The sequence below is a fragment of the Platichthys flesus genome, chromosome 8 (genome assembly GCF_949316205.1).
Source record: "Platichthys flesus chromosome 8, fPlaFle2.1, whole genome shotgun sequence".
Taxonomy (NCBI): domain Eukaryota; kingdom Metazoa; phylum Chordata; class Actinopteri; order Pleuronectiformes; family Pleuronectidae; genus Platichthys; species Platichthys flesus.
Genome location: NC_084952.1, coordinates 21,846,167 through 21,869,833, shown reverse-complemented (window position 1 = coordinate 21,869,833; position 23,667 = coordinate 21,846,167). Strand labels below are relative to the sequence as shown.

At 46.6% G+C, this 23,667-nt stretch overlaps 33 non-coding genes and 1 pseudogene across 33 annotated transcripts; all 34 read right to left on the bottom strand.

The window, feature by feature from the left end:
• Positions 1–380: 380 nt before the first annotated feature.
• Positions 381–487, bottom strand: LOC133959472 (U6 spliceosomal RNA). Its single transcript, XR_009921846.1, has one exon. It is a non-coding gene; the product is annotated as a U6 spliceosomal RNA (small nuclear RNA).
• A 292-nt stretch (positions 488–779) lies between these two features.
• Positions 780–886, bottom strand: LOC133959437 (U6 spliceosomal RNA). The gene has a single exon (XR_009921810.1). It is a non-coding gene; the product is annotated as a U6 spliceosomal RNA (small nuclear RNA).
• A 10,079-nt stretch (positions 887–10,965) lies between these two features.
• LOC133959480 (U6 spliceosomal RNA) lies at positions 10,966–11,077 on the bottom strand (annotated as a pseudogene).
• A 292-nt stretch (positions 11,078–11,369) lies between these two features.
• On the bottom strand, positions 11,370–11,475 carry LOC133959465 (U6 spliceosomal RNA). The gene has a single exon (XR_009921838.1). It is a non-coding gene; the product is annotated as a U6 spliceosomal RNA (small nuclear RNA).
• Positions 11,476–11,756: 281 nt separating this feature from the next.
• LOC133959457 (U6 spliceosomal RNA) lies at positions 11,757–11,863 on the bottom strand. The gene has a single exon (XR_009921830.1). It is a non-coding gene; the product is annotated as a U6 spliceosomal RNA (small nuclear RNA).
• Positions 11,864–12,156: 293 nt separating this feature from the next.
• Positions 12,157–12,263, bottom strand: LOC133959442 (U6 spliceosomal RNA). Its single transcript, XR_009921815.1, has one exon. It is a non-coding gene; the product is annotated as a U6 spliceosomal RNA (small nuclear RNA).
• Positions 12,264–12,537: 274 nt separating this feature from the next.
• Positions 12,538–12,644, bottom strand: LOC133959436 (U6 spliceosomal RNA). Its single transcript, XR_009921809.1, has one exon. It is a non-coding gene; the product is annotated as a U6 spliceosomal RNA (small nuclear RNA).
• Positions 12,645–12,937: 293 nt separating this feature from the next.
• Positions 12,938–13,044, bottom strand: LOC133959464 (U6 spliceosomal RNA). The gene has a single exon (XR_009921837.1). It is a non-coding gene; the product is annotated as a U6 spliceosomal RNA (small nuclear RNA).
• Positions 13,045–13,338: 294 nt separating this feature from the next.
• LOC133959435 (U6 spliceosomal RNA) lies at positions 13,339–13,445 on the bottom strand. The gene has a single exon (XR_009921808.1). It is a non-coding gene; the product is annotated as a U6 spliceosomal RNA (small nuclear RNA).
• A 292-nt stretch (positions 13,446–13,737) lies between these two features.
• Positions 13,738–13,844, bottom strand: LOC133959434 (U6 spliceosomal RNA). The gene has a single exon (XR_009921807.1). It is a non-coding gene; the product is annotated as a U6 spliceosomal RNA (small nuclear RNA).
• Positions 13,845–14,137: 293 nt separating this feature from the next.
• On the bottom strand, positions 14,138–14,244 carry LOC133959456 (U6 spliceosomal RNA). The gene has a single exon (XR_009921829.1). It is a non-coding gene; the product is annotated as a U6 spliceosomal RNA (small nuclear RNA).
• A 293-nt stretch (positions 14,245–14,537) lies between these two features.
• LOC133959494 (U6 spliceosomal RNA) lies at positions 14,538–14,644 on the bottom strand. Its single transcript, XR_009921864.1, has one exon. It is a non-coding gene; the product is annotated as a U6 spliceosomal RNA (small nuclear RNA).
• Positions 14,645–14,938: 294 nt separating this feature from the next.
• LOC133959431 (U6 spliceosomal RNA) lies at positions 14,939–15,045 on the bottom strand. Its single transcript, XR_009921805.1, has one exon. It is a non-coding gene; the product is annotated as a U6 spliceosomal RNA (small nuclear RNA).
• A 292-nt stretch (positions 15,046–15,337) lies between these two features.
• LOC133959430 (U6 spliceosomal RNA) lies at positions 15,338–15,444 on the bottom strand. Its single transcript, XR_009921804.1, has one exon. It is a non-coding gene; the product is annotated as a U6 spliceosomal RNA (small nuclear RNA).
• A 293-nt stretch (positions 15,445–15,737) lies between these two features.
• LOC133959469 (U6 spliceosomal RNA) lies at positions 15,738–15,844 on the bottom strand. Its single transcript, XR_009921843.1, has one exon. It is a non-coding gene; the product is annotated as a U6 spliceosomal RNA (small nuclear RNA).
• Positions 15,845–16,137: 293 nt separating this feature from the next.
• LOC133959529 (U6 spliceosomal RNA) lies at positions 16,138–16,244 on the bottom strand. The gene has a single exon (XR_009921897.1). It is a non-coding gene; the product is annotated as a U6 spliceosomal RNA (small nuclear RNA).
• A 294-nt stretch (positions 16,245–16,538) lies between these two features.
• LOC133959429 (U6 spliceosomal RNA) lies at positions 16,539–16,645 on the bottom strand. The gene has a single exon (XR_009921803.1). It is a non-coding gene; the product is annotated as a U6 spliceosomal RNA (small nuclear RNA).
• A 292-nt stretch (positions 16,646–16,937) lies between these two features.
• LOC133959428 (U6 spliceosomal RNA) lies at positions 16,938–17,044 on the bottom strand. Its single transcript, XR_009921802.1, has one exon. It is a non-coding gene; the product is annotated as a U6 spliceosomal RNA (small nuclear RNA).
• A 293-nt stretch (positions 17,045–17,337) lies between these two features.
• On the bottom strand, positions 17,338–17,444 carry LOC133959463 (U6 spliceosomal RNA). Its single transcript, XR_009921836.1, has one exon. It is a non-coding gene; the product is annotated as a U6 spliceosomal RNA (small nuclear RNA).
• A 294-nt stretch (positions 17,445–17,738) lies between these two features.
• LOC133959427 (U6 spliceosomal RNA) lies at positions 17,739–17,845 on the bottom strand. Its single transcript, XR_009921801.1, has one exon. It is a non-coding gene; the product is annotated as a U6 spliceosomal RNA (small nuclear RNA).
• A 293-nt stretch (positions 17,846–18,138) lies between these two features.
• LOC133959425 (U6 spliceosomal RNA) lies at positions 18,139–18,245 on the bottom strand. Its single transcript, XR_009921800.1, has one exon. It is a non-coding gene; the product is annotated as a U6 spliceosomal RNA (small nuclear RNA).
• Positions 18,246–18,542: 297 nt separating this feature from the next.
• Positions 18,543–18,649, bottom strand: LOC133959424 (U6 spliceosomal RNA). The gene has a single exon (XR_009921799.1). It is a non-coding gene; the product is annotated as a U6 spliceosomal RNA (small nuclear RNA).
• A 292-nt stretch (positions 18,650–18,941) lies between these two features.
• On the bottom strand, positions 18,942–19,048 carry LOC133959470 (U6 spliceosomal RNA). The gene has a single exon (XR_009921844.1). It is a non-coding gene; the product is annotated as a U6 spliceosomal RNA (small nuclear RNA).
• Positions 19,049–19,342: 294 nt separating this feature from the next.
• On the bottom strand, positions 19,343–19,449 carry LOC133959423 (U6 spliceosomal RNA). The gene has a single exon (XR_009921798.1). It is a non-coding gene; the product is annotated as a U6 spliceosomal RNA (small nuclear RNA).
• A 292-nt stretch (positions 19,450–19,741) lies between these two features.
• LOC133959422 (U6 spliceosomal RNA) lies at positions 19,742–19,848 on the bottom strand. Its single transcript, XR_009921797.1, has one exon. It is a non-coding gene; the product is annotated as a U6 spliceosomal RNA (small nuclear RNA).
• A 293-nt stretch (positions 19,849–20,141) lies between these two features.
• LOC133959454 (U6 spliceosomal RNA) lies at positions 20,142–20,248 on the bottom strand. The gene has a single exon (XR_009921827.1). It is a non-coding gene; the product is annotated as a U6 spliceosomal RNA (small nuclear RNA).
• A 293-nt stretch (positions 20,249–20,541) lies between these two features.
• On the bottom strand, positions 20,542–20,648 carry LOC133959462 (U6 spliceosomal RNA). The gene has a single exon (XR_009921834.1). It is a non-coding gene; the product is annotated as a U6 spliceosomal RNA (small nuclear RNA).
• A 294-nt stretch (positions 20,649–20,942) lies between these two features.
• Positions 20,943–21,049, bottom strand: LOC133959421 (U6 spliceosomal RNA). The gene has a single exon (XR_009921796.1). It is a non-coding gene; the product is annotated as a U6 spliceosomal RNA (small nuclear RNA).
• A 293-nt stretch (positions 21,050–21,342) lies between these two features.
• LOC133959447 (U6 spliceosomal RNA) lies at positions 21,343–21,449 on the bottom strand. Its single transcript, XR_009921820.1, has one exon. It is a non-coding gene; the product is annotated as a U6 spliceosomal RNA (small nuclear RNA).
• Positions 21,450–21,743: 294 nt separating this feature from the next.
• On the bottom strand, positions 21,744–21,850 carry LOC133959419 (U6 spliceosomal RNA). Its single transcript, XR_009921794.1, has one exon. It is a non-coding gene; the product is annotated as a U6 spliceosomal RNA (small nuclear RNA).
• A 292-nt stretch (positions 21,851–22,142) lies between these two features.
• Positions 22,143–22,249, bottom strand: LOC133959418 (U6 spliceosomal RNA). Its single transcript, XR_009921793.1, has one exon. It is a non-coding gene; the product is annotated as a U6 spliceosomal RNA (small nuclear RNA).
• A 293-nt stretch (positions 22,250–22,542) lies between these two features.
• On the bottom strand, positions 22,543–22,649 carry LOC133959461 (U6 spliceosomal RNA). Its single transcript, XR_009921833.1, has one exon. It is a non-coding gene; the product is annotated as a U6 spliceosomal RNA (small nuclear RNA).
• A 294-nt stretch (positions 22,650–22,943) lies between these two features.
• On the bottom strand, positions 22,944–23,050 carry LOC133959417 (U6 spliceosomal RNA). Its single transcript, XR_009921792.1, has one exon. It is a non-coding gene; the product is annotated as a U6 spliceosomal RNA (small nuclear RNA).
• A 293-nt stretch (positions 23,051–23,343) lies between these two features.
• On the bottom strand, positions 23,344–23,450 carry LOC133959416 (U6 spliceosomal RNA). Its single transcript, XR_009921791.1, has one exon. It is a non-coding gene; the product is annotated as a U6 spliceosomal RNA (small nuclear RNA).
• Positions 23,451–23,667: the final 217 nt, after the last annotated feature.

Below are 23,667 nucleotides of genomic sequence, written 5' to 3'. Positions count from 1 at the left end.
GTTAATTGAATGTTTGCTGAGTTTTTAAAGTTTTAATTGTGCATGTTTTTAACTTTCCACTGTCAGAGTGAATATGAAAGTGAATAAGGAATATAATCTCTTTCCCTAGCCTCCATATTCCCCCTTCAGGTGAGTGGACCATTGCTATGGTTAAAAAAGGGAAGAGACTAAATTTGTGTCACACTCATTTTAGGAAGAACGTTTTCACATCACTGGCATTTCTCTAACAGTACAAACTGTAAGGATGTAGCCATTTTCAATGCATTGGTGACTGTGTGAATTCATAAAGAGGCTCAGAGTAAAGCTTCCTGGAACAAAGAAAACCGGACGATTCCTAGAAAAGGATGAAAGTAGCCCTGTTCCAATATAATTCTTGGACCAAAATATGGAAACGCTTCACAAATTTGCGTGTCATCCTTTCGCAGGGGCCATGCTAATGTTCTCTGTATCGTATCCAATTTATTATATGTACCGCCGGAGCAAGTACACTAGTGTTGCTGCAGTGGTTCCCGTATATTCCCCCTTCAGGTGAGTGGACCCATTGCTACGGTTAAAAAGGGAAGAGACTAAACTTGGGTCTCACCCATTTTTGGAAGAATGTTTTCGCATCACAGGCATTTCTCTAACAGTCACCAATACATTGAAAATGGCTACATCCTTACAGTTTGTACTGTGTGAATTCATAAAGAGGCTCAGAGTAAAGCTTCCTGGAACAAAGAACACCGGACGATTCCTGGAAAAGGATGAAAGTAGCCCTGTTCCAAAATAATTTTTGGACCAAAATATGGAAACGCTTCACGAATTTGCGTGTCATCCTTTCGCAGGGGCCATGCTAATCTTCTCTGTATTGTATCCAATTTATTATATGTACTGCCGGAGCAAGTACAGTAGCTTCGTTAGGCTGGCATCAGCCTAACGGTCACCAATTCATTGATAATGGCTACATCCTTAAAGTTTTTATTGTGTGAATTCATAACGAGGCTCAGAGAAAAGCCTCTTGGAACAAAGATAACCAGAAGAATACAAGAAAAGTATGAAAGTAGCCCTGTGACGAAATAATTCTTGGACCAATATATGGAAAGGCTTCACGAATTTGCATATCATCCTTGCGCTTAGTGGGGGCGGATGGTCTCTGCGCCGATTCTAAATCCCCTCCAAGCCCCCACCTTTCGGGTTCTAACTTTGTTAACTTTCTCAGTGAGAGCCAGCTCCAGTTTGGCCAGTACCGGGGTCAAACCTTCAAGTGGCTCCTCAGCAACGATGTGGGCTATGCGTGTGGGATCCTTGTGTCCCACATGCAGGAGAGAGAAGCCGGGGACACCTCCCAGTCACCTCTCGCCGTCAACAAGGACACCCTCGCCTCCTACGCCCGGCTGCTCCTACAGATGGTGCAGCTGATCCAGTGGCGTCGGATGTGCGAGGGCTTTGTGTCGGTGAGGGGCATGGACCGGACACTGGTGGGGTTTGGTGCGCATGCTGGCATGTCGCTCCAAGCCCAGCACAGAGTTTCAAACGTAAGTATTTCGGCCACAGGTGCAGTTGCGGATGCAAGGTGACGCGTGTTGACACGATACTTTGTTCTTTTTTCCCGCCTGCAGCTACAAGCGGTGGGTTAAGACCCAGCAGTGCAAAATGGGGTCGCGGATGCACACTGTACAGGTGTACATACTGGGCCGGGAAAAAGAAGGGTCAGCAGCAGGGCCGTCGACCTCATTGTTACTATTGTGACAACCCTGGTGTTGACTATATACATATAAATTCGCGTGTGTGTATGTATATCAGTGTGACAACTTGAGTGTGTATTTTACAGTTTCCCAAGCTGGACCCACCCTGACCAGATCCCAGGTGCCTGCTGGACCCACCCCGCTTCTGCTCACCAGTGCACAGGTAAAAGTGCGGAAACGACTTGTGTGTAGTTGTCAATATCATCTGTTCGAGTTTAATCTCAAATGCCATGCGCTTGTCCACGCAGTTCCTGCCCAAGGGCTGGAGGCAGACGCTGCCGGAGGAACAGCATGAGTGGCTGGGCCGGGCTCTGTTTACCAACGGCACTGGCAAGCATCCTGTCCTCACCAGCGAGCTGCGCCTCTGGTGGACCCCTCCGGGAGCCTGGCGCCTCTACACCCAGATCCCCTCTGCCCAGGCCTTCTTCCAGCGCCGTTTTTTCCTGTGGGCGCCCTACAGGATGTGGGCCTACAAGCTGTCCTGCCCCAACTGCAAGGGGCAGCTGACCGGCGCTGGACTTTACAAGACGGTCCGCCGCGTCCTGGACTTCGGTGGCTGGTACCACATGGGCACGGAGTACCTGGAATGCGGCGGCTGTAAAAAGAAGTACGCAGCGTGGGCCCAAGGCATCATGGACCTGGCTCACCAGGCACAGTTTCCAGCTGTGCTCACATACAAGTAAGCTGCAATGTTAAAGTGTGTGTGTGTGTGTGTGTGTGTGTATGTGTGTGTGTGTGTGTGTGTGTGTGTGTGTGTGTGTGTGTGTGTGTGTGTGTGTCAGTCAGCTGACACTAGTCTCCTTGTGCCTTTGCAGGTTGTCTTGCGATAAGAGGGTGGTGGGGATGATGAAGGCCCGGACTTTGGGCAACAGCGCCTCCCGCCTCCGTGCCGCTCTGCTGGAGCAGCACACCGTCGACTGGTTGCTGCGTACCCTGCGCTACCTGTCCGTGCTGGACCAGCTCCAGCTGCCCGGCGTGGCTCCGCAGCAGGTGACGGTGCCGCACCTGAGAGCTGTCCCCAGCGTGCCCTGGCTGATTTCAGTCTACGCCAAGGAGGCCCTCGGCCGACTGGAAGAGACGAAAGCCAGGGTCACGTCAGTCTTTGGGGACATCCTGAAAATGGACTCCACCAAGAAGGCAAGCGCAATAAATACATCAATAAATAAGTATTATAAGTGGCAAACACACACGTGTGACGTGCTCGGTTCTCATTTTCAGATGACGCAGAAGAAGCTGGCTGGCGACGCTGCCGGGACGGCGGCATGGGTCACCAACGTGGGCAACGAGCACGGGCAGGTGCTCATGTCTGTCCTCACCGAGTCCGAGGGGGACGGGCTGTTGCCCATGGCGGACGGGCTGATGCGGCGCTACAGTGCAGCTAGAAAGGCTCCACCCAGGGTCCTGTATGTTGACCGGGACTGCTGTTCCGTCACCGGACGCTGCAAGGTAAAGATGACATCCTCAACCAGCACACAGACGGACCGCTTGATTTATCCGACCGAACCAATGTCGTCTTCTTCTTCCTCTTCTTCTTCTTCAGACGGCGCAGATGTTCGGCGAGTGGGATCAGCTGGTGGTGAGGCTGGACGTCTGGCACCTGATGCGTCGCTTTGCCAGGGGCGTCACCACCGACAGCCACCTGCTGTATGGGCTTTTTATGTCACGTCTCTCGTTTGCAGTATTGCAGTAAGCAGGCTGCTGGAGGCTGTCTTTTCGAGGGCAAAACGCTGGTGGAGAACTTCACGCAGCCTGGGGAGTACACAGGTATACACCCGCGTACATAACATGGGTATAACGCTCAGATGCTTTTTGCGGGTTACAAACCATATTTCTCTTTTTCCCCTTTAACTCAGGGGAGCTCATCGGGTTGGAGTACCTCTACTCCCAGACCGGAAACGGCGCTCTGCAGCGGGAAATGGCACGCAATCCCGACGCGGGCGACGAGATGGAAGAGGAGTGGGACGAGGAGGAGGAGCCGCCGGAGGACGAAGGCTTCAAAGAGGAGCTGCCCGGGATCGAGGCCCTTTTTGGTCATCTCCCGCCCGCGGAGGAGGAAGTAAGCCTCGTCGAGTTGTGCGACTGAAGGAGGGGCCTTTTGCCGCGGCTATTAAATGCTTAACCTCTGCGGTTGCTTTCCTCTGTCTGTTGCAGGATGTATCCGGTCCGGACGGACACGGCGGGTACCAGCACGCCGTACGTCTGGCCCAGGCGTTGGTGGCGCTGCGCGAACGCCCGTACGTCAGGCCGGCGCAGGTAAGGCAGATAGGGGCTCTCTGGCAGAAGCTGTCATACAGGGACAAGGCCCCTATCTCCTTCCAGCCACGGCACCAGCAGCGGCTGACCCAGGGCCGCTTCCGCAGCCGCAGGGCCGCAAAGACACCACGCCCGGCGTGGACAGCGTGAAGCGGTAAATTTCTACTCTTTGGATCATATTCATATGCATTTTCGTCGTGTTTTGGATTATGTGTGCGTTAGATAGTGCTGTATGTGACCATGGTCTCTCTCTCTGTTTATCTATCTGCATGTGCAGTTCGTATCTCGGGCTGGGCGGGGGCGCTGCACACTCTCCTGATGCAAGCAGGCTGCTGGAGGCTGTCTTCCTGGAGCTGTGTGGCATTCACCAGGAGGGCCGCATCATCGCCGGGGTCCAGGTGAACCGCTGGGGGGCCGTCAGGAACGACTACAGGCAGATCAGGGACAATTATTACAACACCCAGGGGCTGCAAACAGCTGCCCCGGTCCACCTCCTGGAGGTCAACCAGCGGACCCTTATGCAGTGGTGAGAGAGAGCGCCTTTTGCGTGCGATGTGTATAATGTGCCTACTGGAAGGAAGATGCTCATAATCAATATCATTGCATTCACTTCCATCAGGAGCAAGAGGAGCAAGCAGAGGATGGCGGAAGAAGTGCGCCAGTTGGTGTTGGTGCCGGGGCCTTCCGCTCAGCTGTCAGCGGGGGAGCGGCTTCCTCCGGCCAGGGCTCTGCTGCAGGAGCCTCTGCAGCCTGAGCAGCCTCTGGCGCTCTCTGAGGCAGTGGACGCCTCTGGCCAGGCTGCCACGCGCAGAGGGCCCCTTGAACCGGCGCTATTCAACATCCTCACCATTACAGCCCAGGCCTCTGTAGCCCACGCCTCCACTTCTGCAAACACTGCAGTCGCTGCCACGCATGCAGCCCACGCCATCGCCTCCACTTCTGCCGACACCGCAGTCGCCTTCACTTCTGCCGACACCGCCGTCGCCTCCACCTCCTCTGCCGTGCCCAAAACCACTGCCTGGCAGAGGAAGGTACGGGAGGAACAGGAGCGGCGGAGAGCTGCAATGGGCCTTCCCACGAAGAGCAGGAAACAAACAGAACATTTTCTCTGTAAGCGCTGTGGCCAGCCAAAGACCAAAGAATACGGCCACAGTCGCTACAGATCCCAGCATTTCTGCTCCCGTGTGGAGGGCCGCTCAGTAGAGGACTGGTTGGAGGAGAAAAGGGCAGAGGAGGTCGCACAGAGACAACAGGTCAGTGACCCGATACCATGCTCTGCACCCCACACGCTTCCCACATCATTGTCATTCGTTAACGTGTCGATCGTCTTGTTGTCTGCAGGCCGCCGAAGCTGCCCGGGCCTCTCAGCCCCCCTCCGGCCAGCAAGGAGGGCGGTAAAATGCGTGCAGTTTGTGAGTATGAAATATCAATGCATGATAGAGAGTGTACATAGATTGCCACTGTCGCTTTTTCAAAAAAGACACACAATTGCAACACAAAGGACAGGCAGTTGGTGATTCACTTTGGAAAGGTCAGCCCATTGAAATGCAAATGTCTGTCTTTGTCTATTCCTCTCTCAGACAGACACCCAGCCAGCCAGCCAACCACAAGACACTGATTGAAACGACCTGGCCCCTAGGTGTCGGTGCGCACTGCAGGGGCCCCACTTCCAACATGAGACACACTGTCTGGCTAATCTGATCGCCAGCCAGCCAGCCAACCACAAGCCACTGATCCAAAGACCCTGGGTCTAGGTGTCCTAGCGCACCACAGGGGCCCCGTTTTCGAAACGAGACACACTGTCTGGCCAATCAGATCGCCAGCCAGCCATCCAACCACGGGCTGCAGATCCAAAGAACCTAGGCAAAGGTGTCGGTGCTAACCGCAGGGGGCAGTTCCTGGAAGGAAACACTCTCGAAGATCAAAGCACAACCCAAGAAGGCTGCGATTGGCCAGAGGAAGCTGCGTGCCCACTGCCGGCACAGCTGTAAAAGACAGCAGGTCGACAGAAGACAAAACTGCAATCGACAACTTGTGATCGCGAGGTGAGTGTCTCTCTGTCCGTCCGTCTCGCTGTATACGTTGTGTGCACAATTATAAGGCAGCTTCTTTCTCTAAGGCGAAATGGGCCAAAAAATACATCGATTGACTTTGCTTTTGTTTCATCCTTCCCATGCAGCATGGAAAGGTCAGCGTCTTCACCCTCTGCGTCATCGGAGCCGTCGACCTCTGCCGGCCACGTCGCCGCCGCCGCTGCTGCCGCCGTGCCCACCACTGCCGTGCCCAGTTCCACCGCCTGGTACAGGAAAAGGCAGGATGAAAAGCTGCGGCTGGCCCAGGAGATGGGCCTTCCCACAAAAAGCCGGAAAACACGCCCGCAATTTATCTGCAAGCGCTGTGGCCAGCCAAAGACCCGGGAAATCGCTACAGAGCCCAGCATTTCTGCTCCCGTGCAGAGGGCCGCTCTGAGGACTGGCTGGAGGAGAAAAGGGCAGAGGAGGAGGCTAAGAAACAACGGGTCAGTGACCCGATGCCACGCACGGCGCCCGACACGCTCCCCGCTACACTGACAAAGTCCAAGTCGGACTTCTCCTACAACCCCTCGTCGTCCTCATCCAGCCCTGAGCCCTCGACTTCCTTCCCCCACAAACTCTCGTCCTCTTCATCCAGCCCAGGGCCCTCGACTTCCGCAGAAGCAGGCAATCCTCCCTCTCGCTGCACCGTGTACAGGAGGAGGATGAGGTCGAAGAAAGACCGGAAGGTCCTGAGCGGGGTCATCGCGAAGCCGGATCAGCCGCTTGATGAATGCGACACCTGCGGCCTATCCCGCCGCCTGGACACGGGCCACGCGTATTACAAGGTGGAGTTCTTCTGCCATGCCAATGAAGGGCCTGGCGGGAAGTCTCCACAGGAGTGGCTGGACTCACGGGGCGACGTGCCCATCCCGCGCACCACCCTGTGGAGGATGAAGAAGGCAGTGGAGCGGCCGAAGGAGGAGGAGGGACAGAAGAAGCCTCGTAAGCAGCACAAAGTGCGGACCTGCCAGCGCTGCGGGCATTGTCCGCTAAAAGACTGCGGCCAAAGCCAGTTGAACCTGACCCTAGGCAAGGTGCCCTACTGCGCTCTGCAGGACGGCATAAGCCTGGACCTCTGGCAGGCCCGTCAGCGGACCAGGGAGAAGGAGGTGTGTATTTGCCTTTTTTCCTTTCTGTGTTTTCTTCATGTCCTGTGACTGACTGTCACTCATTACGCAGGAGACAAAGAAGGAGCAGAGGGAGGGAAGGCTGCGAGGAGAAGGAGCAGGAGCAGGAGCAGGAGCAGGAGCAGGAGCAGGAGCAGGACCAGGACCAGGATGACAAGGGAGCTGCCATGTGTATGTGTGTTTTCGTTTTTATAAATAAAAGTACTTATTTTTTTACACTCTTGTCAGACTGCTCCTTTCACATCTTGCCCATGTGTTGTTGCATTTGTCATCGTATCGATTCAGTGACTGTGTTAAATGTGATGAAAGGGATGGAGCTTTATTTAATGAAACAACTATAATTATAATGTCTGAAGCTTCATATTAACGCCCATCACAGAGGTGAACATAAGGGCTTAAAAAATCTCCTTCCTTTATTTCTTTGTGAAAGGGATGGAGCTTTATTTATTTGATTAAACAACTATAATTATATATATAATATAATGTCTACATCTACATCTTCATATTAACGCCCATCACAGAGGTGAACATAAGGGCTTAATAAATCCTCCTTCATGTATTTCTTTATTTATGCTGTTTCCTCTCCTTGCCACAAGAGGGATGCAGTGAGACGAGGGAGTGAGGGGGCCAGCTCATCCTCCCGTGTTTACGTCGGTCCGCGTGGCTCATTTACGTGCCAGACTCCGACCACAGTGACGCGGGACTGCCTAATCTGATGTGTAGTTCCAAATATCGACCGATTATCGGTTACAAATCGAAGATGGCGCCCTACAGAAAAAGCTGCGGTCATCTTTCTTCAAATGTAACTTTTCAGCCGGCAAGCGGGCGGAAAAGCCTCTGTCGCTGCAGGGGCCGACCTCAAACATTAGGCACCACCTTTTGCGCTTAGTGGGGGCGGATGGTCTCTGCGCCGATTCTAAATCCCCTCCAAGCCTTCGGGTTCTAACTTTGTAGGCCAATCAGAAGATGGCCAAATTTCTTGTATTGTCCGATTGGCCGGTGGGTTTAGAACTGCTGCACGCTGATTGGCTTGCTGTCAAGGTTTAATGAAACCCCAGCGCAAAGCCTGTTCATTCTGCCGGTGAACTTCGCAAGAGACACATCAACCGAAAGAATAAAGAACATAACTCCCAAGCGAGATGTGAGTATCGAACGAGCAATCTGCATGTTTAATGTTCTTTTTTCTGCAGTTTGCTTGTTTCTGTCGAGTGTCAGGGTTAAACAATGCATGTACAGTAAGGTCATTGTAATATCAGCGCCTTATTCCAGCGTAATTCACCGTGAAAAGTCAGTTTTTTCACGGTCAATAATGTCCGTACAGACTGCTAGCTTAATCGCGGGCTCCATGTACTTTCACGCCGGGGTCCGGGTGAACCGCTGGGGGGACGTCAGGAACGACTACAGGCAGATCAGGGACAATTATTACAACACCCAGGGGCTGCAAACAGCTGCCCCGGTCCAACTCCTGGAGGTCAACCAGCGGACCCTTATGCAGTGGTGAGAGAGAGCGCCTTTTGCGTGCGATGTGTATAATGTGCCTACTGGAAGGAAGATGCTCATAATCAATATCATTGCATTCACTTCCATCAGGAGCAAGAGGAGCAAGCAGAGTCTGTACGGACAGAAAAATGTCCGTACAGACTGTTAGCTTAATTGCGGGCTCCATGTACTTTTACGCCGGGTAGAGGGAGTTTTTCACGGTGAAAAATGTCCGTACAGACTGCTAGCTTAATCGCGGGCTCCATGTACTTTTACGCCGTGAAAGGGTTGTGTTTCATGGTCAAAACTGTCCATACACTACGCTGACATCAACCCTGCCTCATGTAAATTCTCCTAACTGTACAGGAGTAGGTGGTGTATATGTGTTGTATCCAGAAATGGGCAAAAATACATCAAAATGTCTTGATACAAGATAAAAAAATACCCCGTCAAATAAATGTATTCAAATGAAATACAAAATAAGAAATACTTTTTCTGGATTTGGATGAACTTTTAACATTAAAAAACAAACAAAAAAAAACCATTAACAATGTGAATAGCATCACACATTAGGCCTATGTATACTATAAAAGCAAAATATGTATATACACAGGTAAAGAGCCTAAATAAATTCAAGGGTAAATAGTAAATCAAATCTGCACAGATTATTTTAAATACAAAATTACTCTACTCTTAAGTATTTTGTCACAAATTACGTATCAATCGCCTTCTAATGTAAATATCCACATTATCTCCATAGACTGGTTGTATTCATATTATTTTTTGTGTCACTGTTTTGTCAAGTCTAACGTTGCTGGTTGTCTGCTTAATGTCTTTGCAGAATGGATTTCCGTCCAGTTTTCAGGTTCCTTCCGTCATCCAGCACACTGATCCTCAAGGCCTCAGCGGATGCGCTTACGGTGGCCCAACGGAACCTCAGGTCCCTCACGTTGTTCGCCCTGAAGAGACAAGAGGCAGTGAGGGAGGAGGCCAAGGCTCGCATCCTCTAGGCTGAAGGAGACCCCGAGTGCTGGCAGCTGGTTCTCAGTGAGAGCCAGCTCCAGTTTGGCCAGTACCGGGGTCAAACCTTCAAGTGGCTCCTCAGCAACGATGTGGGCTACGCGTGTGGGATCCTTGTGTCCCACATGCAGGAGAGAGAAGCCGGGGACACCTCCCAGTCACCTCTCGCCGTCAACAAGGACACCCTCGCCTCCTATGCCCGGCTGCTCTCACAGATGGTGCAGCTGATTCAGTGGCGTCGGATGTGCGACGCCACTGTGTGCGAGTGCTTTGTGTCGGTGAGGGGCATGGACCGGACACTGGTGGGGTTTGGTGCGCATGCTGGCATGTCGCTCCAAGCCCTGTACGAGTCCACCAGCACAGAGTTTCAAACGTAAGTATTTCGGCCACAGGTGCAGTTGCGGATGCAAGGTGACGCGTGTTGACACGATACTTTGTTCTTTTTTCCCGCCTGTGGCTACAAGCGGTGGGTTAAGACCCAGCAGTGCAAAATGGGGTCGCGGATGCACACTGTACAGGTGTACATACTGGGCCGGGAAAAAGAAGGGTCAGCAGCAGGGCCGTCGGCTTCTGCACCTCCTCCAGCTGCTCCCCCGGCTCAGCAGAGAGCGTCGCAGCCTGCCTGGCTGCTTGCCTGAGTGTATTTGACCTAAACCTCATTGTTACTATTGTGACAACCCTGGTGTTGACTATATATATATAAATGCACGTGTGTGTATGTATATCAGTGTGACATCTTGATTGTGTATTTTACAGTTTCCCAAGCTGGACCCACCCTGACCAGATCCCAGGTGCCTGCTGGACCCACCCCGCTTCTTCTCACCCCAGCACCACCTTCTTTCGCGGGGCCATGCTAATCTTCTCTGTATCGTATCCAATTTATTATATATACTGCCGGAGCAAGCACAGTAGCTTCATTGCAGTGGTGACCCTCATAAATACTGAGTGTTCTAAAAATGTAAGTCGCTTTGGACAAAAGCGTCAGCTAAATGACATTTAATGTAATGTAATGGTGACTGTATATTCCCCCTTCAGGTAAGTGGACCCTTTGCTACGGTAAAAAAAGACAGGAGGCTAAACTTTGGTCATACCCATTGTCAGCAGCAAGTTTGAGTACCACTGGCATCAGCCTAACGGTCACCAATTCATTGATAATGGCTACATCCTTAAAGTTTTTACTGTGTGAATTCATAACAAGGCTCAGAGTAAAGCTTCCTTGAACAAAGAAAACCGGACGATTCCTAGAAAAGGATGAAAGTAGCCCTGCGACAAAATCATTTTTTGACCAAAATATGGAAACGCTTCACGAATTTGCATGTCATCCTTTCGCAGGGGCCATGCTAATCTTCTCTGTATCTTATCGTATCCAATTTATTATATGTACTGCCGGAACAAGTACACTAGCTTCATTGCAGTGGTGCCTGTATATTCCCCCTTCAGGTAAGTGGACCCTTTGCTACGGTAAAAAAAGACAGGAGGCTAAACTTTGGTCATACCCATTGTCAGCAGCACGTTTGAGCACCACTGGCCTCAGCCTAACGGTCACCAATTCATTGATAATGGCTACATCCTTAAAGTTTTTACTGTGTGAATTCATAACGAGGCTCAGAGAAAAGCTTCTTGGAACAAAGATAACCAGAAGAATACAAGAAAAGTATGAAGTAGCCCTGTGACAAAATAATTTTTGAACCAAAATATGGAAACGCTTCACGAATTTGCGTGTCATCCTTTCGCAGGGGCCATGCTAATCTTCTCTGTATCGTATCCAATTTATTATATTTACTGCCGAGGAAGTACAGTAGCTTGACTGCAGTGGTGCCTGTATATTTCCCCTTCAAGTAAGTGGACCCTTTGCTGCGGTAAAAAAAGATAGGAGGCTAAACTTTGGTCATACCCATTGTCAGCAGCACGTTTGAGCATCACTGGCATCAGTCTAACGGTCAACAATACATTGATAATGGCTACATCCTTAAAGTTTTTACTGTGTGAATTCATAACGAGTCTCAGAGAAAAGCCTATTGGAACAAATAATACAAGAAAAGTATTAAGTAGCCCTGTTCCAAAATAATTTTTGGACCAAAATATGGAAACACTTCACGAATTTGCGTGTCATGCTTTCGCAGGGGCCATGCTAATCTTCTCTGTATCGTATCCAATTTATTATATGTACTGCCGGAGCAAGTACACTAGCTGCATTGCAGTGGTGCCTGTATATTCCCCCTTCAGGTAAGTGGACCCTTTGCTATGGTAAAAAAAAGACATGAGGCTAAACTTTCGTCATACCCATTGTCAGCAGCACGTTTGAGCACCACTTTTCTCAGCCTAACGGTCACCAATTCATTGATAATGGCTACATCCTTAAAGTTTTTACTGTGTGAATTCATAACGAGGCTCAGAGAAAAGCTTCTTGGAACAAAGATAACCAGAAGAATACAAGAAAAGTATGAAGTAGCCCTGTGACAAAATAATTTTTGGACCAAAATATGGAAACGCTTCACGAATTTGCGTGTCATCCTTTCGCAGGGGCCGTGCTAATCTTCTCTGTATCGTATCCAATTTATTATATGTACTGCCGGAGCAAGTACAGTAGCTTGACTGCAGTGGTGCCTGTATATTTCCCCTTCAAGTAAGTGGACCCTTTGCTGCGGTAAAAAAAGATAGGAGGCTAAACTTTGGTCATACCCATTGTCAGCAGCACGTTTGAGCATCACTGGCATCAGTCTAACGGTCAACAATACATTGATAATGGCTACATCCTTAAAGTTTTTACTGTGTGAATTCATAACGAGTCTCAGAGAAAAGCCTCTTGGAACAAAGAATACAAGAAAAGTAGCCCTGTTCCAAAATAATTTTTGGACCAAAATATGGAAACGCTTCACAAATTTGCGTGTCATCCTTTCGCAGGGGCCATGCTAATCTTCTCTGTATCGTATCCAATTTATTATATGTACTGCCGGAGCAAGTACAGTAGCTTGACTGCAGTGGTGCCTGTATATTCCCCCTTCAAGTAAGTGGACCCTTTGCTGCGGTAAAAAAAGATAGGAGGCTAAACTTTGGTCATACCCATTGTCAGCAGCACGTTTGAGCACCACTGGCCTCAGCCTAACGGTCACCAATTCATTGATAATGGCTACATCCTTAAAGTTTTTACTGTGTGAATTCATAACGAGGCTCAGAGTAAAGCTTCCTGGAACAAAGAACACCGGACGATTCCTAGAAAAGGATGAAAGTAGCCCTGTTCCAAAATAATTTTTGGACCAAAATATGGAAACGCTTCACGAATTTGCGTGTCATCCTTTCGCAGGGGCCATGCTAATCTTCTCTGTATCGTATCCAATTTATTATATGTAGTGCCGGAGCAAGTACACTACTGTAACTGCAGTGGTTCCAATATATTCCCCCTTCAGGTGAGTGGACCCATTGCTACGGTTAAAAAAAGGAAGAGACTAAACTTGGGTCACACCCATTTTAGGAAGAATGTTTTTCGCCTCACAGGCATTTCTCTAATAGTCACCAATACATTGAAAATGGCTACATGCCCACAGTTTGTACTGTGTGAATTCATAAAGAGGCTCAGAGTAAAGCTTCCTGGAACAAAGAACACCGGACGGTTCCTAGAAAAGGATGAAAGTAGCCCTGTTCCAAAATAATTTTTGGACCAAAATATGGAAACGCTTCACGAATTTGCGTGTCATCCTTTCGCAGGGGCCATGCTAATCTTCTCTGTATCGTATCCAATTTATTATATGTACTGCCGGAGCAAGTACAGTAGCTTGACTGCAGTGGTGCCTGTATATTCCCCCTTCAAGTAAGTGGACCCTTTGCTGCGGTAAAAAAAGATAGGAGGCTAAACTTTGGTCATACCCATTGTCAGCAGCACGTTTGAGCATCACTGGCATCAGTCTAACGGTCAACAATACATTGATAATGGCTACATCCTTATAGTTTTTACTGTGTGAATTGATAACGAGGCTCAGAGAAAAGCCTCTTGGAACAAAGATAACCAGAAGAATACAAGAAAAGGATGAAGTAGTCCTGTGACAAAATAATTTTTGGACCAAAATATGGAAACGCTTCACGAATTTGCGTGTCATCCTTTCGCAGGGGCCATGCTAATCTTCTCTGTATCGTATCCAATTTATTATATGTACTGCCGGAGCAAGTACACTAGCTTCATTGCAGTGGTGCCTGTATATTCCCCCTTCATGTAAGTGGACCCTTTGCTACGGTAAAAAAAGACAGGAGGCTAAACTTTGGTCATACCCATTGTCAGCAGCACGTTTGAGCACCACTGGCCTCAGCCTAACGGTCACCAATTCATTGATAATGGCTACATCCTTAAAGTTTTTACTGTGTGAATTCATAACGAGGCTCAGAGTAAAGCTTCCTTGAACAAAGAAAACCGGACGATTCCTAGAAAAGGATGAAAGTAGCCCTGTGACAAAATAATTTTTTGACCAAAATATGGAAACGTTTCACGAATTTGCGTGTCATCCTTTCGCAGGGGCCATGCTAATCTTCTCTGTCTCATATCCAATTTATTATATGTACTGCCGGATCAAGTACACTAGTGTTACTGCAGTGGTTCCAATATATTCCCCCTTCAGGTGAGTGGACCCATTGCTACGGTTAAAAAAAGGAAGAGACTAAACTTGGGTCACACCCATTTTAGGAAGAATGTTTTCGCATCACAGGCATTTCTCTAAAAGTCACCAATACATTGAAAATGGCTACATCCCCACAGTTTGTACTGTGTGAATTCATAACGAGGCTCAGAGTAAAGCTTCCTGGAACAAAGAACACCGGACGATTCCTAGAAAAGGATGAAAGTAGCCCTGTTCCAAAATAATTTTTGAACCAAAATATGGAAACACTTCACGAATTTGCGTGTCATCCTTTCGCAGGGGCCATGCTAATCTTCTCTGTATCGTATCCAATTTATTATATGTACTGCCGGAGCAAGTACACTACTGTAACTGCAGTGGTTCCAATATATTCCCCCTTCAGGTGAGTGGACCCTTTGCTACGGTTAAAAAAAGGAAGAGACTAAACTTGGGTCACACCCATTTTAGGAAGAATGTTTTTCGCCTCACAGGCATTTCTCTAAAAGTCACCAATACATTGAAAATGGCTACATGCCCACAGTTTGTACTGTGTGAATTCATAAAGAGGCTCAGAGTAAAGCTTCCTGGAACAAAGAACACCGGACGATTCCTAGAAAAGGATGAAAGTAGCCCTGTTCCAAAATAATTTTTGGACCAAAATATGGAAACGCTTCACGAATTTGCGTGTCATCCTTTCGCAGGGGCCATGCTAATCTTCTCTGTATCGTATCCAATTTATTATATGTACTGCCGGAGCAAGTACAGTAGCTTGACTGCAGTGGTGCCTGTATATTCCCCCTTCAAGTAAGTGGACCCTTTGCTGCGGTAAAAAAAGATAGGAGGCTAAACTTTGGTCATACCCATTGTCAGCAGCACGTTTGAGCATCACTGGCATCGGTCTAACGGTCAACAATACATTGATAATGGCTACATCCTTATAGTTTTTACTGTGTGAATTGATAACGAGGCTCAGAGAAAAGCCTCTTGGAACAAAGATAACCAGAAGAATACAAGAAAAGGATGAAGTAGTCCTGTGACAAAATAATTTTTGGACCAAAATATGGAAACGCTTCACGAATTTGCGTGTCATCCTTTCGCAGGGGCCATGCTAATCTTCTCTGTATCGTATCCAATTTATTATATGTACTGCCGGAGCAAGTACACTAGCTCCATTGCAGTGGTGCCTGTATATTCCCCCTTCATGTAAGTGGACCCTTTGCTACGGTAAAAAAAGACAGGAGGCTAAACTTTGGTCATACCCATTGTCAGCAGCACGTTTGAGCACCACTGGCCTCAGCCTAACGGTCACCAATTCATTGATAATGGCTACATCCTTAAAGTTTTTACTGTGTGAATTCATAACGAGGCTCAGAGTAAAGCTTCCTTGAACAAAGAAAACCGGACGATTCCTAGAAAAGGATGAAAGTAGCCCTGTGACAAAATAATTTTTTGACCAAAATATGGAAACGCTTCACGAATTTGCGTGTCATCCTTTCGCAGGGGCCATGCTAATCTTCTCTGTCTCATATCCAATTTATTATATGTACTGCCGGATCAAGTACACTAGTGTTACTGCAGTGGTTCCAATATATTCCCCCTTCAGGTGAGTGGACCCATTGCTACGGTTAAAAAAAGGAAGAGACTAAACTTGGGTCACACCCATTTTAGGAAGAATGTTTTCGCATCACAGGCATTTCTCTAAAAGTCACCAATACATTGAAAATGGCTACATCCCCACAGTTTGTACTGTGTGAATTCATAACGAGGCTCAGAGTAAAGCTTCCTGGAACAAAGAACACCGGACGATTCCTAGAAAAGGATGAAAGTAGCCCTGTTCCAAAATAATTTTTGAACCAAAATATGGAAACGCTTCACGAATTTACGTGTCATCCTTTCGCAGGGGCCATGCTAATCTTCTCTGTATCGTATCCAATTTATTATATGTACTGCCGGAGCAAGTACACTACTGTAACTGCAGTGGTTCCAATATATTCCCCCTTCAGGTGAGTGGACCCTTTGCTACGGTTAAAAAAAGGAAGAGACTAAACTTGGGTCACACCCATTTTAGGAAGAATGTTTTTCGCCTCACAGGCATTTCTCTAAAAGTCACCAATACATTGAAAATGGCTACATGCCCACAGTTTGTACTGTGTGAATTCATAAAGAGGCTCAGAGTAAAGCTTCCTGGAACAAAGAACACCGGACGATTCCTAGAAAAGGATGAAAGTAGCCCTGTTCCAAAATAATTTTTGGACCAAAATATGGAAACGCTTCACGAATTTGCGTGTCATCCTTTCGCAGGGGCCATGCTAATCTTCTCTGTATCGTATCCAATTTATTATATGTACTGCCGGAGCAAGTACAGTAGCTTGACTGCAGTGGTGCCTGTATATTCCCCCTTCAAGTAAGTGGACCCTTTGCTGCGGTAAAAAAAGATAGGAGGCTAAACTTTGGTCATACCCATTGTCAGCAGCACGTTTGAGCATCACTGGCATCGGTCTAACGGTCAACAATACATTGATAATGGCTACATCCTTATAGTTTTTACTGTGTGAATTGATAACGAGGCTCAGAGAAAAGCCTCTTGGAACAAAGATAACCAGAAGAATACAAGAAAAGGATGAAGTAGTCCTGTGACAAAATAATTTTTGGACCAAAATATGGAAACGCTTCACGAATTTGCGTGTCATCCTTTCGCAGGGGCCATGCTAATCTTCTCTGTATCGTATCCAATTTATTATATGTACTGCCGGAGCAAGTACACTAGCTCCATTGCAGTGGTGCCTGTATATTCCCCCTTCATGTAAGTGGACCCTTTGCTACGGTAAAAAAAGACAGGAGGCTAAACTTTGGTCATACCCATTGTCAGCAGCACGTTTGAGCACCACTGGCCTCAGCCTAACGGTCACCAATTCATTGATAATGGCTACATCCTTAAAGTTTTTACTGTGTGAATTCATAACGAGGCTCAGAGTAAAGCTTCCTTGAACAAAGAAAACCGGACGATTCCTAGAAAAGGATGAAAGTAGCCCTGTTCCAAAATAATTTTTGGACCAAAATATGGAAACGCTTCACGAATTTGCGTGTCATCCTTTCGCAGGGGCCATGCTAATCTTCTCTGTATCGTATCCAATTTATTATATGTAGTGCCGGAGCAAGTACACTACTGTAACTGCAGTGGTTCCAATATATTCCCCCTTCAGGTGAGTGGACCCATTGCTACGGTTAAAAAAAGGAAGAGACTAAACTTGGGTCACACCCATTTTAGGAAGAATGTTTTTCGCCTCACAGGCATTTCTCTAATAGTCACCAATACATTGAAAATGGCTACATGCCCACAGTTTGTACTGTGTGAATTCATAAAGAGGCTCAGAGTAAAGCTTCCTGGAACAAAGAACACCGGACGATTCCTAGAAAAGGATGAAAGTAGCCCTGTTCCAAAATAATTTTTGGACCAAAATATGGAAACGCTTCACGAATTTGCGTGTCATCCTTTCGCAGGGGCCATGCTAATCTTCTCTGTATCGTATCCAATTTATTATATGTACTGCCGGAGCAAGTACAGTAGCTTGACTGCAGTGGTTCCAATATATTCCCCCTTCAGGTGAGTGGACCCATTGCTACGGTTAAAAAAAGGAAGAGACTAAACTTGGGTCACACCCATTTTAGGAAGAATGTTTTCGCATCACAGGCATTTCTCTAAAAGTCACCAATACATTGAAAATGGCTACATCCCCACAGTTTGTACTGTGTGAATTCATAACGAGGCTCAGAGTAAAGCTTCCTGGAACAAAGAACACCGGACGATTCCTAGAAAAGGATGAAAGTAGCCCTGTTCCAAAATAATTTTTGGACCAAAATATGGAAACGCTTCACGAATTTGCGTGTCATCCTTTCGCAGGGGCCATGCTAATCTTCTCTGTATCGTATCCAATTTATTATATGTACTGCCGGAGCAAGTACACTACTGTAACTGCAGTGGTTCCAATATATTCCCCCTTCAGGTGAGTGGACCCTTTGCTACGGTTAAAAAAAGGGGGGGGGGACTAAACTTGGGTCACACCCATTTTAGGAAGAATGTTTTTCGCCTCACAGGCATTTCTCTAATAGTCACCAATACATTGAAAATGGCTACATGCCCACAGTTTGTACTGTGTGAATTCATAAAGAGGCTCAGAGTAAAGCTTCCTGGAACAAAGAACACCGGACGATTCCTAGAAAAGGATGAAAGTAGCCCTGTTCCAAAATAATTTTTGGACCAAAATATGGAAACGCTTCACGAATTTGCGTGTCATCCTTTCGCAGGGGCCATGCTAATCTTCTCTGTATCGTATCCAATTTATTATATGTACTGCCGGAGCAAGTACATTAGCTTGACTGCAGTGGTGCCTGTATATTCCCCCTTCAAGTAAGTGGACCCTTTGCTGCGGTAAAAAAAGATAGGAGGCTAAACTTTGGTCATACCCATTGTCAGCAGCACGTTTGAGCACCACTGGCCTCAGCCTAACGGTCACCAATTCATTGATAATGGCTACATCCTTAAAGTTTTTACTGTGTGAATTCATAACGAGGCTCAGAGTAAAGCTTCCTGGAACAAAGAACACCGGACGATTCCTAGAAAAGGATGAAAGTAGCCCTGTTCCAAAATAATTTTTGGACCAAAATATGGACCAATTCACGAATTTGCGTGTCATCCTTTCGCAGGGGCCATGCTAATCTTCTCTGTATCGTATCCAATTTATTATATGTAGTGCCGGAGCAAGTACACTACTGTAACTGCAGTGGTTCCAATATATTCCCCCTTCAGGTGAGTGGACCCATTGCTACGGTTAAAAAAAGGAAGAGACTAAACTTGGGTCACACCCATTTTAGGAAGAATGTTTTTCGCCTCACAGGCATTTCTCTAATAGTCACCAATACATTGAAAATGGCTACATGCCCACAGTTTGTACTGTGTGAATTCATAAAGAGGCTCAGAGTAAAGCTTCCTGGAACCAAGAACACCGGACGGTTCCTAGAAAAGGATGAAAGTAGCCCTGTTCCAAAATAATTTTTGGACCAAAATATGGAAACGCTTCACGAATTTGCGTGTCATCCTTTCGCAGGGGCCATGCTAATCTTCTCTGTATCGTATCCAATTTATTATATGTACTGCCGGAGCAAGTACAGTAGCTTGACTGCAGTGGTGCCTGTATATTCCCCCTTCAAGTAAGTGGACCCTTTGCTGCGGTAAAAAAAGATAGGAGGCTAAACTTTGGTCATACCCATTGTCAGCAGCACGTTTGAGCATCACTGGCATCAGTCTAACGGTCAACAATACATTGATAATGGCTACATCCTTATAGTTTTTACTGTGTGAATTGATAACGAGGCTCAGAGAAAAGCCTCTTGGAACAAAGATAACCAGAAGAATACAAGAAAAGGATGAAGTAGTCCTGTGACAAAATAATTTTTGGACCAAAATATGGAAACGCTTCACGAATTTGCGTGTCATCCTTTCGCAGGGGCCATGCTAATCTTCTCTGTATCGTATCCAATTTATTATATGTACTGCCGGAGCAAGTACACTAGCTTCATTGCAGTGGTGCCTGTATATTCCCCCTTCATGTAAGTGGACCCTTTGCTACGGTAAAAAAAGACAGGAGGCTAAACTTTGGTCATACCCATTGTCAGCAGCACGTTTGAGCACCACTGGCCTCAGCCTAACGGTCACCAATTCATTGATAATGGCTACATCCTTAAAGTTTTTACTGTGTGAATTCATAACGAGGCTCAGAGTAAAGCTTCCTTGAACAAAGAAAACCGGACGATTCCTAGAAAAGGATGAAAGTAGCCCTGTGACAAAATAATTTTTTGACCAAAATATTGAAACGCTTCACGAATTTGCGTGTCATCCTTTCGCAGGGGCCATGCTAATCTTCTCTGTCTCATATCCAATTTATTATATGTACTGCCGGATCAAGTACACTAGTGTTACTGCAGTGGTTCCAATATATTCCCCCTTCAGGTGAGTGGACCCACTGCTACGGTTAAAAAAAGGAAGAGACTAAACTTGGGTCACACCCATTTTAGGAAGAATGTTTTCGCATCACAGGCATTTCTCTAAAAGTCACCAATACATTGAAAATGGCTACATCCCCACAGTTTGTACTGTGTGAATTCATAAAGAGGCTCAGAGTAAAGCTTCCTGGAACAAAGAACACCGGACGATTCCTAGAAAAGGATGAAAGTAGCCCTGTTCCAAAATAATTTTTGGACCAAAATATGGAAACGCTTCACGAATTTGCGTGTCATCCTTTCGCAGGGGCCATGCTAATCTTCTCTGTATCGTATCCAATTTATTATATGTAGTGCCGGAGCAAGTACACTACTGTAACTGCAGTGGTTCCAATATATTCCCCCTTCAGGTGAGTGGACCCATTGCTACGGTTAAAAAAAGGAAGAGACTAAACTTGGGTCACACCCATTTTAGGAAGAATGTTTTTCGCCTCACAGGCATTTCTCTAATAGTCACCAATACATTGAAAATGGCTACATGCCCACAGTTTGTACTGTTTGAATTCATAAAGAGGCTCAGAGTAAAGCTTCCTGGAACAAAGAACACCGGACGATTCCTAGAAAAGGATGAAAGTAGCCCTGTTCCAAAATAATTTTTGGACCAAAATATGGAAACGCTTCACGAATTTGCGTGTCATCCTTTCGCAGGGGCCATGCTAATCTTCTCTGTATCGTATCCAATTTATTATATGTACTGCCGGAGCAAGTACAGTAGCTTGACTGCAGTGGTTCCAATATATTCCCCCTTCAGGTGAGTGGACCCATTGCTACGGTTAAAAAAAGGAAGAGACTAAACTTGGGTCACACCCATTTTAGGAAGAATGTTTTCGCATCACAGGCATTTCTCTAAAAGTCACCAATACATTGAAAATGGCTACATCCCCACAGTTTGTACTGTGTGAATTCATAACGAGGCTCAGAGTAAAGCTTCCTGGAACAAAGAACACCGGACGATTCCTAGAAAAGGATGAAAGTAGCCCTGTTCCAAAATAATTTTTGGACCAAAATATGGAAACGCTTCACGAATTTGCGTGTCATCCTTTCGCAGGGGCCATGCTAATCTTCTCTGTATCGTATCCAATTTATTATATGTACTGCCGGAGCAAGAACACTACTGTAACTGCAGTGGTTCCAATATATTCCCCCTTCAGGTGAGTGGACCCTTTGCTACGGTTAAAAAAAGGAAGAGACTAAACTTGGGTCACACCCATTTTAGGAAGAATGTTTTTCGCCTCACAGGCATTTCTCTAAAAGTCACCAATACATTGAAAATGGCTACATGCCCACAGTTTGTACTGTGTGAATTCATAAAGAGGCTCAGAGTAAAGCTTCCTGGAACAAAGAACACCGGACGATTCCTAGAAAAGGATGAAAGTAGCCCTGTTCCAAAATAATTTTTGGACCAAAATATGGAAACGCTTCACGAATTTGCGTGTCATCCTTTCGCAGGGGCCATGCTAATCTTCTCTGTATCGTATCCAATTTATTATATGTACTGCCGGAGCAAGTACAGTAGCTTGACTGCAGTGGTGCCTGTATATTCCCCCTTCAAGTAAGTGGACCCTTTGCTGCGGTAAAAAAAGATAGGAGGCTAAACTTTGGTCATACCCATTGTCAGCAGCACGTTTGAGCATCACTGGCATCAGTCTAACGGTCAACAATACATTGATAATGGCTACATCCTTATAGTTTTTACTGTGTGAATTGATAACGAGGCTCAGAGAAAAGCCTCTTGGAACAAAGATAACCAGAAGAATACAAGAAAAGGATGAAGTAGTCCTGTGACAAAATAATTTTTGGACCAAAATATGGAAACGCTTCACGAATTTGCGTGTCATCCTTTCGCAGGGGCCATGCTAATCTTCTCTGTATCGTATCCAATTTATTATATGTACTGCCGGAGCAAGTACAGTAGCTTGACTGCAGTGGTGCCTGTATATTCCCCCTTCAAGTAAGTGGACCCTTTGCTGCCGTAAAAAAAGATAGGAGGCTAAACTTTGGTCATACCCATTGTCAGCAGCACGTTTGAGCACCACTGGCCTCAGCCTAACGGTCACCAATTCATTGATAATGGCTACATCCTTAAAGTTTTTACTGTGTGAATTCATAACGAGGCTCAGAGTAAAGCTTCCTGGAACAAAGAACACCGGACGATTCCTAGAAAAGGATGAAAGTAGCCCTGTTCCAAAATAATTTTTGGACCAAAATATGGAAACGCTTCACGAATTTGCGTGTCATCCTTTCGCAGGGGCCATGCTAATCTTCTCTGTATCGTATCCAATTTATTATATGTAGTGCCGGAGCAAGTACACTACTGTAACTGCAGTGGTTCCAATATATTCCCCCTTCAGGTGAGTGGACCCATTGCTACGGTTAAAAAAAGGAAGAGACTAAACTTGGGTCACACCCATTTTAGGAAGAATGTTTTTCGCCTCACAGGCATTTCTCTAATAGTCACCAATACATTGAAAATGGCTACATGCCCACAGTTTGTACTGTGTGAATTCATAAAGAGGCTCAGAGTAAAGCTTCCTGGAACAAAGAACACCGGACGATTCCTAGAAAAGGATGAAAGTAGCCCTGTTCCAAAATAATTTTTGGACCAAAATATGGAAACGCTTCACGAATTTGCGTGTCATCCTTTCGCAGGGGCCATGCTAATCTTCTCTGTATCGTATCCAATTTATTATATGTACTGCCGGAGCAAGTACAGTAGCTTGACTGCAGTGGTGCCTGTATATTCCCCCTTCAAGTAAGTGGACCCTTTGCTGCGGTAAAAAAAGATAGGAGGCTAAACTTTGGTCATACCCATTGTCAGCAGCACGTTTGAGCACCACTGGCCTCAGCCTAACGGTCACCAATTCATTGATAATGGCTACATCCTTAAAGTTTTTACTGTGTGAATTCATAACGAGGCTCAGAGTAAAGCTTCCTGGAACAAAGAACACCGGACGATTCCTAGAAAAGGATGAAAGTAGCCCTGTTCCAAAATAATTTTTGGACCAAAATATGGAAACGCTTCACGAATTTGCGTGTCATCCTTTCGCAGGGGCCATGCTAATCTTCTCTGTATCGTATCCAATTTATTATATGTACTGCCGGAGCAAGTACAGTACTGTAACTGCAGTGGTTCCAATATATTCCCCCTTCAGGTGAGTGGACCCATTGCTACGGTTAAAAAAAGGAAGAGACTAAACTTGGGTCACACCCATTTTAGGAAGAATGTTTTTCGCCTCACAGGCATTTCTCTAATAGTCACCAATACATTGAAAATGGCTACATGCCCACAGTTTGTACTGTGTGAATTCATAAAGAGGCTCAGAGTAAA